Source organism: Aulonocara sp. 'chitande type north' Nkhata Bay, linkage group LG5 (assembly GCF_057382095.1).
Source record: "Aulonocara sp. 'chitande type north' Nkhata Bay isolate Kocher_YH1m ecotype deep benthic linkage group LG5, A_spYH_male_GT1.1, whole genome shotgun sequence".
Classification (NCBI taxonomy): Eukaryota; Metazoa; Chordata; class Actinopteri; order Cichliformes; family Cichlidae; genus Aulonocara; species Aulonocara sp. 'chitande type north' Nkhata Bay.
In genome coordinates, this window is record NC_141348.1 from 29,486,071 (window position 1) to 29,501,066 (window position 14,996).

Below are 14,996 nucleotides of genomic sequence, written 5' to 3' on the forward strand. Positions count from 1 at the left end.
TGGTTAAGAGGTGTCAGTAATAAACTTTTCTAGAGTCATTTAGATTTACCCTGCAGATGGAGACAGATTGAGCAGCAGCAAGAGTAGCAAGTGTTTGCATCACTGTTACAGGAGCACAGCAGAGCAGATGAGTTGATGTTGTGGGGCATTGGCAGTGAGATTTAGTTATTGCAAGGGGGCATTAGATATACAGCATCTTGCATCAGGTACAGTTTGTCATGTGCCTTATGCATCAGAACAACTCGGCATGTTTTCCCTGAACTAACTCACAGGCTTTGATCCATTAAATAAAATATGCAGTAAACAGTATTATGTGTTTGCTTAAAAGCTGATGTATACAGCATATCAGCATATCATTGTATAATGGCATTCAGTAATTTATACAAACATTTATTATTACAGATAATATAGAACTGTTTGTTCATTTCCTGTCTTCTTCATTTCTTACACACAATACAGAAAAAAGTAGCATGGCGTTATAGTCTGCTCACGGTCCTTCAGTGAGGCTATTTCTCTATTACCTTTGAATGCAACCTCCCTGCACTTCATATCCAATTCTCAACATAACATATATGTGCTCAGATCAACAGAATCACTATAAAGGTTTCACAGGAACAAGCTGATCTGATTCTGGTGGCTTTTGCTGCTTTCTTCATTGGTGGATTTCACTTCACTGTGCAGGTTATTTTGAAAGGCAACTGAATAGAGTGAAGGCCACTCTACTGTGGTAAAGGAGACATATTTATCAAGGGAATATGGAAAGGAGACTTGACTATTAGTGCAAGAGGCTTTTCACCGAAAATAACACTTTCACTTAAACTTTGTTCTGGTTCCAGGTTACAACATGTAAATCCAAATGAAGAGACACACCGTTTTGTGCAGAAAAAACACAAGTAGTCAGTTTACAGTACTGCTTTTTTCTTCTTCGCAGGCTATGTCTTTTAGACTGTTTGCTTACCCCAAACAGGGATTAACCAGTCACAGTGAATGTAAACAGGCTGTTGCCTTTGTTCAAAATCAAAAGTACAATTTTAAAAAGTGCTATGTAGTGCTATGAAAAAACTTATGAAAGCATACTCACTTCCAATGCTAAGGCTTAACATATCAGGATATGGTACTTAGCACATCTTAAAATATGGTAAATAAAACCTGTGCCATTAATTATCTTACAAAGACTTAAATCAAAACACAGAAGCCCTGCACACTTTAAATTAAGAGAGTATATGTTAGTCATTAATTGTTCATCCACAAGTGTGAGCACATCTATAAAAACAGACGTTTTGGCAATTTTCAGGTCTGAAGCATTCAGTGTCATGTGGAGAAATGTGACAAGTGAGGACCTAAAATGCAGGGCACAAAAGGCAGGCAAGGCTCCATGAAATTTTGATTGGGACAAAAGAAATAGCAACAGGGAGAAGGAGAGTTCAAAAAAAGCAATTCTGGGAATTGGCTGGCCATGAGGCTAAACAGAGGAGATGTAGCAGTTTTGGGGGCAGGCCAAGCCACAGAGCTAGATATAGGAGCTGAAGCCAGCAGTGAAGCTGATGCGGCCAGGGATGCAGGCTCAGGCTGAGGGCCATTGTGGACTGTTGCGAGGAATGCCTGCTTCCTCCTGGAGGAAGGACCAGGGAGTGCGCCGCTGGAAGGCCTCTCATCCTCAGACCACCGTTCCAACAAAAAGAAGCACTCGGGTGCTGGGCAGCTGGACTCCCAACAGGCTGGGCTAGTTAGGCTAACGAGGCGTAAGAAGTGAGGACCCAAAATGCCAGCGCGAAGGCAAGTAGAGTTCAGCGAATATCAAGCTGTTTCTTTAGGCTGATGGCAGGTAATCCAAAAAAGACAAAACATAAAGTTAAAAAAGGGAAAACTGAAAACTATAAACTACCAGAAAATACAGTGTGAGCTAAAAAATAAAAACACTAAAGCAAGAGGAAGAGACACTCAAAGAACTAGTGGGAGGACATACAGACGGACAGTTGGGGAAGTGAACACAGCTGGGGAGAACGAGACACAGGAAACGACTGAAAGTACAAGACTGGACAAGTATGGCTTATTTGAAAGTGTTGTTGGAAGAAAGTCTCCTCTCTCTGAACAAAATATGGCAGCACAAATTAGGAAAACAGGTTAGAGATGTTTAGCCATGCTGCACAGCAACATATTTGGTGGATCACGAAGAAATCTCAACAGAAACACCTCATACCAATGATCAAGGACAGCTGTGGAGGGTGGTAAATTGCTGCTTCTTATATAGCGCTTTTCTACTCATACCACTCTTTATACAGCTTGCATGATTCACACATTCAAAGCTGAAGTGCTTTCTACCTAACATTCACACACATTCATAATCCAAAGTATGCATCGGAGAGCAATTTAGGATACCTGGCATGCAGACTGGAGTACCCAGGGATTGAACCATAAAACTAAATGACTAGTAGATAACCTGCTCTGCCTCTTGAGCTATAGCCACTAGATAATTACAGCCACCCTTTGGGATTGTTTCTAGCCACAGGACCTGTCACGTTGCAACCATTAAGTCAACCACAGAGTTTTCTGTGTACCAAAGTATTTTAAAGGCATATGTGAGGCTATCTGTCCAAGGTTTTCTGGCACTGGGTCATGCAACAGGACGATGATCCCAAGCAGTAGATCTACAATAGAATGGCTAAATAAAAAAAGAATTAGTCATGTTGTAGTGGTTCAGTCAAAGTCCAGGTCTCAACTAAATTGAAATGCTGTGGTGGGATCTCTGCAATGCCTAATGAACTGAAGCAACCTTGTAAAGAAGAGTGGGCCACAATTCCTCCAAAACTTTGAGACTGATAAAGTCATACAGAATGATTACTTCAAGTTACTTCTACTGAAGGTGTATCTGCAAGCTGCTGATGGGGTACACTTAGTTTTTAACACACTGCTTCTGCATTTTGGCTTAATTCGTTTTTATTACATAAATAAGGGCACAGTCTAATGTGTCATGTTCTTCTTCATCTGAGAAGTGTATTTACCTAATTTCAAGTCTGGCTAAGGACCTTTTTTTTTTATTATATCCTAATATGTACTAAAGAGTGTGATTTTTTTTCCACCTGAGCTAGTTTGTTAGAACAGGGTGAGTGGTTTGATGTTAATTTAGCAGGTAACCAGTTACACATGTGAATAAATGATTAGATACGGCTACAAAATGTTTTAGGATTTTTTTTGTTTACTATTTTGCCCTGTTGATTGATTCCACAGACTAATGTTTATTCTCTGTTCCAATAAAGTAGTTTGATTAAGATTTGCTGAGGAAATTTGGTTTAATGTTCTATAATAGATCTACTGTAAAAGGATGCATAAAAGCTATTAAACTATTATAATTTAATATGAAATTATGGAAGACATTATTATTGGTGTCCCTTTTATAAACATATTTTTTAATGCAATAACAATATAATAATTGTCAGCTGAATTATGCTAATAGAAACCCTAGGTTGGGTACAGTGTGTATGTATACTGTAAAGATTTACATATTGCAAAGTGTCTTGTTTGGAGGTTAATGAATGGAGCTGACTTCTGTTTTATTAGGTTAAAAAACAAAACAGTAGGCTATTTATTTCATTTTTTACCATTACTGTATTGTTTTACTGCTACTGTTAAATTAGATTAGTCTGTCTGATGCTGTCCTCAACTCCACTGAGCTAACTGAAATCCAGATAAATGGGTGAGGGCGTGCAGATTTTAGAGTAGGAACACTAAAATAAAAGCATTTTAGACAACAGCTAACAGTAGTGTCCTGTAAAGCTTGTACAGCAAAAAAAAAAAAAAGCTATTGTTGTGGATTATAGCCCATGCACTGTTAAATTAGAGTTTTGTGCTCTGCCAGTACTTTTTTGTCACTAAACCAAAACATTTGATATTGTGCTCATCCTGGTGGAATGATACATTATTTTACTGGAAATGACACGTGGTTTCGTCACGGTCTGACACTGAGTTGTTGGGACAAATCAAAAGAGATTTTTTTAAAAGCAAAATCAAGTGCTCATAGCTGTCCAATTACCAAAAACTTTAAGGATTTGCATGTTAATTTGAGGGTAACACTCAATGGGATTAACAGCACTCAGACTGAATGGCCGCTGATTTTGGTGCTCTCAAACTGTGAAATAAGGACCGTTATGCTGTTAGCAAGTTGAATATCTGCAGTAAGCGTGTTTGAGTGTAGGATTAAGAGCGATCTTGCTTTATATTGCTCTCGCTCTGCGAATAGAATACATGGCATCCACATCTTGCAGGCTAGGTCATGCATAACTTGCCTTTGTGTCTGTGTTTTTGAGCTTCTTTATTTCACTCTTTCACTACCAGCGCTGAAATGTTTAAGAGTTCACTGTCACTATCACCACGGTAACTGTCATTTCTGTGAAACATGCAGCTGCCTTCTATTCAAGCATCATTGTTGATTGACAATGTGTGTGTGTGTGTGTGTGTGTGTGTGTGTGTGTGTGTGTGTGTGTGTGTTGTTGTGTGCATTTCTGTAAGGGAGTTATGTGTGGGTCTTTTGCTGCCTACATCTATCTATCGCTTTTAACTTTTCCTTCTGTTCTGATGTGTGCGGAGTACTTCATGATGTTCTCTGATTTGGTAATAAATAAATCATTGTAGAATGGCACACTGTGTGAACTGCATTCTATTAGACAATATAGCAGCGAAATATCTCTGAACGATGTAATAACCTTGCCTCTTTGTTTTGTTTTTGTTTTTGATGAGAGAAGTTCTTAAGGTGTTATTTTTATGCATTTCATAGACAGAAGGAACAGGTGAAGCTTCACCACACATTGCATTAATTACCCTTAACTGTCCTGTAAAATCATCAGTCTACACTCATACCCACTGATTAATCTTTTAATTCCCTGTGAATGTTTTAAATGCTTTGTAGTTCACGTTACACTGTTATTTCTGATGAGAACAGCTTTCTTTGGTGTATCAAACCAGACTGTATACTGTTTCTATTTATATAACTACCATGGACCAGTCAGAGTTTAAATATAGATGCTGAGTCTGGATTCTCTTCTTCATCTGAAATGCATGAATAATTGAGAGGGAGAGGCGATGAGGTGGGATTCATTCAGGAGATGGATGGGGCAAGCATAGATTTCCTACCTACTTTAGTGGTTTACTGAATTGGGTTCTGGTGCACTTTGTGCATGTAAGCACTGCATGAGTTGGGGAAAAGTTTGCTGAAGATCCCAAAAATGGCCTGTTTCAGACTTTTCTATTCCCTCAAAGCACATATTTTTAAAAGGCGAAATTATAAAACGGAGAAATAAATACAAGCTCATCACATATACAACCACTCAAAAGTTTGGGGTTGCTCAACAATGATGAGGATTAATGAAATCTTTCACCATCTATAATTTATATGCATACTGTTGTATGGCTTTTTGGGGTATTTCCCACTTAGATAAGTTGTCGTGTACTGCAAATGAGCCTTTCTTAGTCTGAGAATATGCTGATGAATTTCTGAAGAAAGTGCTTTATTTGAAGAGGATTAAGACATTGTAATCAAACATTGGCAAGCTGTGGACCCATTAATAGCCAAATGTATGTGTCTTTAATCAACAGCACAGTTTTTAGCTGTGCTATCATATTAGGTATCAACATTAGGTAACAAGATGCACCACTGGACAAATGGCTGCTTTTATGGTTGCTTATGTAAATATTTTATTAAAAACTATAAATGATGAATGAAAATGATGAATTTCCATTTATAGCATTTCTTAACTTATCTACTAAAAACAACTGTGCTTTTCTTTCAAAAACAAAAGGTTTTTTTGAGTGGTATAGTATAAAGGCGCACAACTGCTATTAAACATAGAGAATCACATAATTACATTCCTACATCTAATCTCGAATCAGTTCAAAAAGGTTACAGTTTGAGCATGAGATGTGATTTCACTACATTTTTTAAAATTAAGTGGTCTGAAGGAAAAATAAATCGCGTGCATGTGATATCCAAACATTCAATAATGTGCTATTCACCTTTGCCTCACTAAGCCACATACAAGAAGGCTAAGAGTACAGTAGAATGAATGTCACGGAAGCAAGGTCACGATACTGGCAGGATCTCCCACGAAGGGCCATGAGATATAAGTTATTCATTTTGGCAAGATGTGGGAGGTTAAGATAAATGAGGCTGTGCTGTTCAAAGTTAAGAAGCGATGTCTGCTGGGGAGACTACAGCTGAGCCACTGCAAATTGTGTGTGCGTATTTCAAGCTATCATGCTGGGGGAAAATGTGGAAGACACAGTCTCCTCCCGTCTCCATGGAAACCCCATCTCTTTCACAGGCAGCGAGGAGGCAGAGCCATTCTATTCGAAACAGGAGTGTGAATTATTCCACATTATTTAGCGCTCACATTATTACTCACATACTACTGACCACTGATAATAACATCCTGAAGAAAACGAAGAACGATGGCTTGGTTTTATGATTCCTGTTCATCCAGTCAAATAGTAGAAGACCTAGCATGTGGCACGTGGTGCAAACATCTGCAAGTAAAGGTGGTGTCTGGCACACTCATGTCTGTTTCCTTTTTAAATAATGATGGGGGCTTTTAGTTTTATTTAAATATTGAGCCACAGTGCCATAGAAAAATATTAACCAACTGCCTATGCTACTGCAGTTGAAGCTCTGCTAAAACGCAAAAAGCGATGTGACACAAATACCAGAGAAACCTGGACACAGAATAGAGACAGAAGCAGATGGTTTAAAGCTTGGTGAGCTCTCAGAAAGGTACAAATCAGGGACAGAGGGAAAGAGAGAGGAAGAGACAGAGAAGGAGACTCTGTCAGACTTGCTTTTCACAAGCAGGTCCACGTAGCCACCTCCTGTCGAGCTTCAAGGGGGTTGTCATGGTGACAGTGGCTGGCAGTCAAGGCTGGGAGAGTGTTGCATGGTTTCCCAGTGGCCTCCAATGTGGCTCATGGGATGATGGGAAAGCAAGTCAGTTGTGAGTGGATCTTAGTGAGCAAGCAAGACCTGAATTTACTCAGCCAAAAATAGAGCCCGCTCACCTACGCTTCAGACCATGCTTGTTCAGGTGTTTAAGTTTAAGGAGAGCGTGTCATTATAATGTAGGTCTAACGTGTTTCCCTGGGTGAGTGCTGGCAAAGGTAACAGACAGGGATGCTGGGACTCACAGGCACACTGTTAAAGCAGAAGAGTCTGTTGCTCCTGTTGCTGCTAATGAGACAAGGTGCCAGCCAGAGCACTGGGAGTCAGAGAGTTCCTTAACTGTCACTTGGGATGCCACCAGACTTAGTGCGGAGTGAGAATACTAACCTGAATTCAGTTGCGTTTAACAGTAATACTATTAATGCAGTAATACATTTCCTCTGCATAATTGCATAGGAGCACCTTTGTAGTAAGAACACAGCTGGAAAGTATGCTTAACTCTTTCTCCCATAAAGATGAAATTTAATGACCTCTCATGTACCTTTGATGAAAAGTTTTGAAACCTCACTAATTTCTGACACACACCCAGTAAATTTGTTTCTGGAAGCAGACCTGAACTGCTCAATTCAGAAAAGACAAACAACAGTTCCTCCTATTTGGTGTCCAAGGGAAAAAGAGTTAAAGAACACAGTTTAACCTTTTTATATATCCTGTAAACAGACTTGTTGGGGTTGGGTAGGTTTCATTTCCAGTTGCTCTATAAAAAGCTTTACTCCACCTGTTTGAAACCTCTTGATACTTTAGTTTCAGGCAATGAGGGAATTGGAAATACAGTAATTTAAAATCATGAATAACAACCTGTTTTTTGTAGCTGTTCATATTCTCTAAGGAAAAAAAGAGGTATGAAATAAAACTACAGTTTTAGAGAATTACTATAACTGTAATTTCAATGTTGCCATGGTTTGTTTCCAGAGCTTTACACATATATATGTATATATATACACATATATATGTGTAAAGTTCAAGGTTCTCTCCTTGCTGTATGAGAACTGGGTTGATAGATGAATGAGCCTGACCCTGGCAAAGCCAATGCAGCGCAAAGAAATGAATCACAGCTGCTGCGACACAGCCAGCATAAAAGCAGGCTGTTGTATCTGAAAGAGAGTGGGTAGTGAAGCACGCCCAGGTACAAGCACAAGAAGATGGGCAAAAATAATTTGACAAGGAGTTTGCCCTGTTTCGAGTCCCAAGTGCTAAGGATAGTGTATGAGACAGTATTCCCTCTGCAGAGAATTCCATTTATAAAAACTTACTCTTTTGGATGACATTTGAGGGCATCCTTCATACCAGTTATGTCCAGGACTTCTTTTTCAAGCACACTAATGAGGGCTGGTGTCACCTTGTCCAAAAAGATGGTGTTGCTGCAGACTATTGTGTCTGCACAAGTGTGCCATGAGGGACCAGTGTGATCTGGCTTTGTTTAGTGTCACGGTGGGATTTCCTGTCACTCTGCACTTGCTCACATGTAGTCCTCTCCTCTAGATATTAATATCTCCCTCCCTTTGTCCTTTATCCCCTTTATTAGACCATGGCGCATTCATCGGTAGTTGCTGTCATTTTTTATTTTGGTTAATATAATGAAATCAATTATACAGTATCCACCACAGAAAAATTGCAGGGTAGGATCTCGGGTGTGGCTGCTATTTACATCCGTTTTGTCATGTGGACAACTGAGAGTCTAAAAATAGTCGGTTATGTTTGAGCTCCATTTAACATTTTCCTAACATGCACATGCTTGCGGTCTCTTTTTTCTAGTAAGCTGAAAGGTTTTATCACAGATTTGGGGTTCAGTAATCTTATGAAATTAGCACCCCATGACACTGAACAATTTAAGGAAGTAAGAGATAAAGACAAGTCAGGCAGGGATAGAGAGCGAGCACAGTTTGTAGAGGCAAGGCCATCAGGGACAGAGGCTACTGGGAAATGTTCAGGGTTTCCTAGTGGAACTTAACCTCATAACCATAAGACACAGCAGCACCAGTGTGCCTTCATTAGCGACCTTTTTATAGCTTCTCAATCTATTACCTTCTGCCCGTTTTTGTCCTCCTGTTTCTGTATCTTTCCTGACTCGTTACGATTCTACTGTATCGAGTAATAAGTGGGCGAACTTTAATATGTTGTGTTATACTTGTAACACACCCTGTTACAAGTATAACATGTCGAAGTTTTCTCTTTAACAGCATCGTGTTTTTTCACTGCATCATCTCCACCCCTTTACTTTCGTGCTGGCTTTGTCAGCTCCACCCTCACTCTCCAGTCCCAGCACCTCTCTTCTCTTCAAGTGTTTGATTCAAACAGATTTCCTCCAGGGCAGGAGGGAGAGGAGCACAGAGGGAAGAAAATAAACAGATAGGGTCATTATTCATGTCTGCCACGATGCTATGGCAACAGTCTCCTCCTGCTCTGATTGGTCGTAGATAAGGTTGTTTTTTGAGCCGTCACTTTTACTCTTGGGAGTCCGAATTGTTAGACCATGTCAAGGCCCTCGCTGTCAATCATTGCTGTCAGTCACCTTCTAACAACCTTTGTTTTGTTAAAACCCTTCCTTTTTTTGCCTGTAAGTTGTGATTTCTTCTAGATGATTTATACAAAAAACAATATATCAAGTGCTCCATGTGAGGCTTTGGTTCTTTTGTTGATGCATGTATTACCCGCAGATTCAGTTTATCACTGAGGTTTTGATCAAGGAAGGAAGTCACAGTGAAATATTTCACTTTTTACTGTTAGCTATGTTAAACTGCTGGACTGAATAGTATATCTCACCCCCTATGCGGCATTTTGGTCCAACACTGCACTCATTTTTGGAGTATTTTAACTATCCTATGATTGATTTTATCATATAACATCCTAACCTCTTTTGTGTGGGCTATTGCCAAAACTGGCTCAGTGTTCTAGCTGCAGCCTCCTACTCATCCTCCAAGTTGTGCTGTTTGGAGCTGGAGTCATTTAGGGTTAATATAACAAATGCGGACTGAAGTTCATGAAGTAAGGAACTAAAGGAATCAGATGTAACATTACATTCATCTTGAAGCCTCAAATCATTTAATATAGTAATAGACAAAGATGTAAGTCATCAGTAAACAGTATGTGATACAGTCCTGTGCAAAAGTCCTGAGCCACACCTTAATTTTTCATATTTTACCCAGGAAAGTAGGAAATTGGTTTAGCAATTTATTGAAATGTTTATGTTTTATTGCAATGGCAGTGTGTTTTGGAACCTTTTTTTTTTTTTTTGCATATTTTCTGTTTGCCGAGTCTTTGATTTATGATTATAGCCAGCAGATTATTTATTACCAGTTATCGGGCCTGGGAATATTTTGGAGGAAGCATGTCAGCTGCAAACTAGCTTGCAGGTTACCAGGGTAAAGGAGCTGGTGATTTCATGGTCTCCCCATGTTTGTGTGGGTCATTGTTTGTGTTCTCACAGGGCACTCCAGCTTCCACCCACATTCCAAAAACACCCAGTTAGTGGGGTCGGGTTACTTGGTGATTCTAAACTGTCCATAGGTGCAAAAGGATGTCTGTCTGAGTTACCCCACCTCTTGCCCTGTGGCAGCTGGGATAAGCTCCACACCATGGATGGATGGTCTGGCTCCTTGGAAGCAAAATATAAAGAAATGAGGATTGGCTGAAGACCTCTGCACAGTACTGTATATAGTATGTGACATTTTGTATCAGTCACTGTAAACTAAAAAAAAAGCAGCATACAGTATATTAGTTTATGATAAATACACAAAATATACACCACTGGATTATGTTGACTCTGTGATTCATCCTCACTCAAGTCAGACAGGGACAGGAGCCCCTCTCTTTTACCTCAGCATTAAGATCACGAGAGACCTGCTGGATTTGTTCCCTTTATTCCCAGTTATAAAGGAAAGCTGGAGAGTTTTTTAAGCTGTTATCACTGAAATGCACACAGGGATAGTCAGTGTCTGACTTGGATATTTTTTTTTATAACAGGTATGAAGTAGAACCATAAAAAAGAATGAGTATATTTTACACATATTCTAAGTCAGTGGTTTTCAAAGTGTTTTGCCTTAGGCAACCAAAGTGTGAGCCAAAATTTCAAAGCATATTTATTTATATCTGTAAAAGATAGCCTCTGTAATTAGATCTTCGTTTGAATTTTATTTTGGATAGTCTATTTGCAGCTTCTAAAACTAGCTTACCACCAGCAATTATACATGTACTGAGTTGCAAAGACCTTGTTAGACACTTTCACATAATCCAGGTCTTTCTGCTTCTGGTTCAGAATAGGTTATCTTCTGCGGAAGGCCAAGTTTCTTTTACAAACGTTTACATGCACCCATTTAGCTTGTTGCATCAAAAACTAAAGCATTAAGATAAGATAAGATAAGATAAGATAAGATAGAACTTTATTAATCCCTCGGGTGGGTTCCTCTGGGAAATTCGACTTCCAAAAAGCACAGCAACGACCGAAGTTACAGTTACAGAATTGTTATATATATATATATATATGTATATATATATATATATATATATATATATATATATATATATATATATATGTATATATATACACACACACACATATATATAAATACAGAGACAAATATAAATAAAATATACAAAGGGGATAAATAGAATAAATAGGAATAAAAAATAAAAATACAAGTGAATTGCACATTTCAAGTATTGAGTCTATTGCACTGTTGACTATTTACAAAAAGTATTGCACAAGGTATTGTACAGTGAGGTGCAGAGGCACTACAGCTTAGTTGTTCCCCCCTCCTTTGTCCTCCTGTTTCCCCTCCCTCTCCCCTCCAGAGAGGAGTTAAACAGTTTGATGGCGTGTGGGACAAAGGAGTTTTTAAGTATGTTAGTTCTTGTCTTGGGGAGAAGCAACCTGTCACTGAACAGACTCTTCTGATTGTTTATGGCCGTGTGCAGAGGATGCCCAGCATTGTTCATAATGTCCATCAGTTTCTTTAATGTCCTTTTCTCTGCCACTGTCACCAGAGTGTCCAGCTTCATGCCGACCACAGAGCTAGCCTTCCTGATCAGTTTCTCCAGCCTGGATGAGTCCCTCTTTGCTGTGCTGCTCCCCCAGCACACCACAGCATAGAAAAGTACTCCAGCAACCACCGACTGGTAAAACATCCTCAGGAGCTTCCTGCAGATGTTAAAAGACCTCAGCCTCCTGAGGAAGTACAGTCGGCTTTGGGCTTTTTTATACAGGTGCTCTGTGTTGCATGACCAGTCCAGTTTATTGTCCACCCACAGCCCGAGGTACTTGTACTTGTTGACCACCTCCACCTCCTCCCCCTCTATCTGAACCGGCAGTGGACCTTCTCTGGACCTCCCGAAGTCCACAACCAGTTCCTTAGTCTTTGAGGTGTTGAGTTGCAGGTGGTTTGTGTGACTCCATGCGACAAAGTTCCTCACCAGACTTCTGTACTCCTCTTCCTGATCATCCCAGATACACCCCATGATGGCCGTGTCATCTGCAAACTTCTGAATATGGCATAATTCAGAGTTGTAGCAGAAGTCAGAGGTGTACAGGGTGAAGAGAAGAGGGGACAGCACAGTTCCCTGTGGTGCTCCTGTGCTGCTGACCACAGTGTCAGACGTGATGTCCTTCAGCCTGACGTACTGTGGTCTGTCGGTGAGGTAGTCGGAGATCCAAGCCACCAGGCAGGGGTCCACCTCCATCCTGTTCAGTTTTTCCTGAAGCATACAGGGCCGGATGGTATTAAAGGCACTGGAAAAGTCAAGAAACAGTATTCTGACCGTGCCTTTTCCCTCATCCAGGTGTGAGTGGGCTCTGTGTAGGAGGTACAGGATGGCATCCTCCACTCCGACACCCGCCTTGTATGCAAACTGTAGTGGGTCCTGGGCATGTTGTACCTGTGGTCAGAGGAAGTTGAGGAAGAGCCGCTCTAGAGTCTTCATAAGATGTGACGTCAGTGCCACCGGTCGGAAGTCATTCAGCTCATTGGGCCGGTTCCTTTTAGGCAAAAATATTCATCTACAGTCCTGTTTTATTTCCTGTGCCTCTCACTTGACACCATAGCTTTGTTACAGATCAGCTGGTAAGCTATGCAGCTGCCGTTTTGGTATAGTTTCCTCAGCTTCACTGTTTGCCCTTAAGAGAAAAATGTCAGACACAAATAATCGTGTTATCATCATACAAATGGGCATATTAATGTTATCATTTTATAATTAGCCATAGCTGTTAGCCACTATCTTGTGACAATAACCAAACAAACAGCTAATGTAGATAACTGATTTTAGCTAAATGGTTATGTCAATGTGTGCACTGGCCAGGTTAATGCTTATGGTAATTAATACTTAAATTTTGTTGAAACAGGAGTTTTACTGACCTCACAAAATGTTCCATAAAGGCTAAGGTGTCCGTGTTCATCAAGTTTGTTCTGCTGCTCTTCACGTGTTCAGCTGCTAGTGAGGGGAGGGGCGGTGTGTCTGTCTGTCTGTGTGTAAATGTGTGTGCGCTGAAGGAAGTGAAGATGACACTGTTGCAAAAGAGTTTCTAATCTGACAGTAATTTTTAGAATCCATTGGTAGTAGATTATAATTTGTGACAAATCTTTTAGGTTTTTTATGCTGATACATTATTGAAAACCCAAAAACAACGGCCACTGTGTGTGTCAAATGGTACTATAAGTATCAGTTCTGGTGACAACCCTAATCAGACTAAACACTGTTGAATCAATGGTCAATATGTGATCTGCCATTTTTGTTTGACTGCATTAAAGGCGATTTAAGGCAACAGGAAGTTTCCAATGCTATTTACACTATCTACTGTTACTATCATTTTTTTCCTAACATTTAAAAAAATTATTGAAATTCTGTGCTGCTAAATTTTCCAGTTAAAACATCCTTGTAATGGTCAGGTGTTGAGGACAAGTATCTTTCAGCCAGAGAAAAGAACGACAAATAGTGAACTCAGCTGTTTTTCTTCTTCAAAAGGTATAATTTGCCCAGAACTCATTGAACTCATATGCTCTTAAACCTTCTTTTATCAATGTGTTTATTTCCTGTTTTTATGCTTGTCTTTTTTGCTCTGTACAGTGTCCTTGGGTGTTTTGAAAGGCGCTTTTAAATAAATTGTATTACTATTATTATTAAAAGTTTTTCTTTTTAGACTAGTTAACAACTAAAGTTCTTTGTGCAACAGATAAATTTAGACATCTGTCTAACTTAGTAGGAAATGAGGTAAAAAAGAGAAAAACTCTTTGCTTTATTTACATCATAGTCCATCTGTCTTTGTTTATCTAACCCCGATATTATTTTTCGGCACAGTGTTCCTTATTAGACCATTTCGGGAGCTACTGTTCCACATGACAGCTCGAGGACTAAAATTTTAAAGTGTCATACTAAATCAAATCAAACCTCAAGATTTCATTCAAGTGATTTTTGCAAACTAACCTTTAATATGAGGCATAACTAAGTTTTTTGTCTTCTACAAAGTTAGATGTAAAATCATTCTAGCTATTTTTGTTTTGTGTGTGTGTGTGTGTGTGTGTGTGTGTGTGTGTGTGTGTGTGTGTGTGTGTGTGTGTGTGTGTGTGTGTGTGTGAGAGCTGGACTTGATGGTATATCGCAAGCTGGATGGCACTGCAACATTTTCTCAAGTATTTTTCATACAATATTACGCAGTCATTTACTCAGATCAAACAAACTCAAGAATAACATTCTTCAAAGCAAACGCAACCATTTTTTTGTTTACACAATGAATCCTGGTTGATGGGGGTGCTGTCAGTGCTCAGAGAGGTGTAGTCTGCCACCACGTACGTGCTTGTTAGCATGATTGGTGGAGAGTGGGTGGGGTAGCGTGTGTGTGTGGGTCAGGGTGCTGTTTTTTGACAGACTTCCCAGTTCTGTGTACTGCGTAAAGTGAATCATCAGCATCATCAAGTGCAGTAGATTCTGGGGACATTCTGCTCCTATGTGGTTATTGCAGGTTCATTTTCATTACATGATGGTGTCAAGTGACGGCGAGTGAGAGGTCTCTCCTCAGTAATTCTAG

General features: G+C 39.7%; 1 protein-coding gene across 2 annotated transcripts in view; it reads left to right on the top strand.

Moving 5' to 3' along the window:
* The window catches only part of kcnb1 (potassium voltage-gated channel, Shab-related subfamily, member 1), a 37,825-nt gene that overhangs the window by 14,009 nt on the left and 8,820 nt on the right, over positions 1–14,996 (top strand). The window lies entirely within an intron of this gene.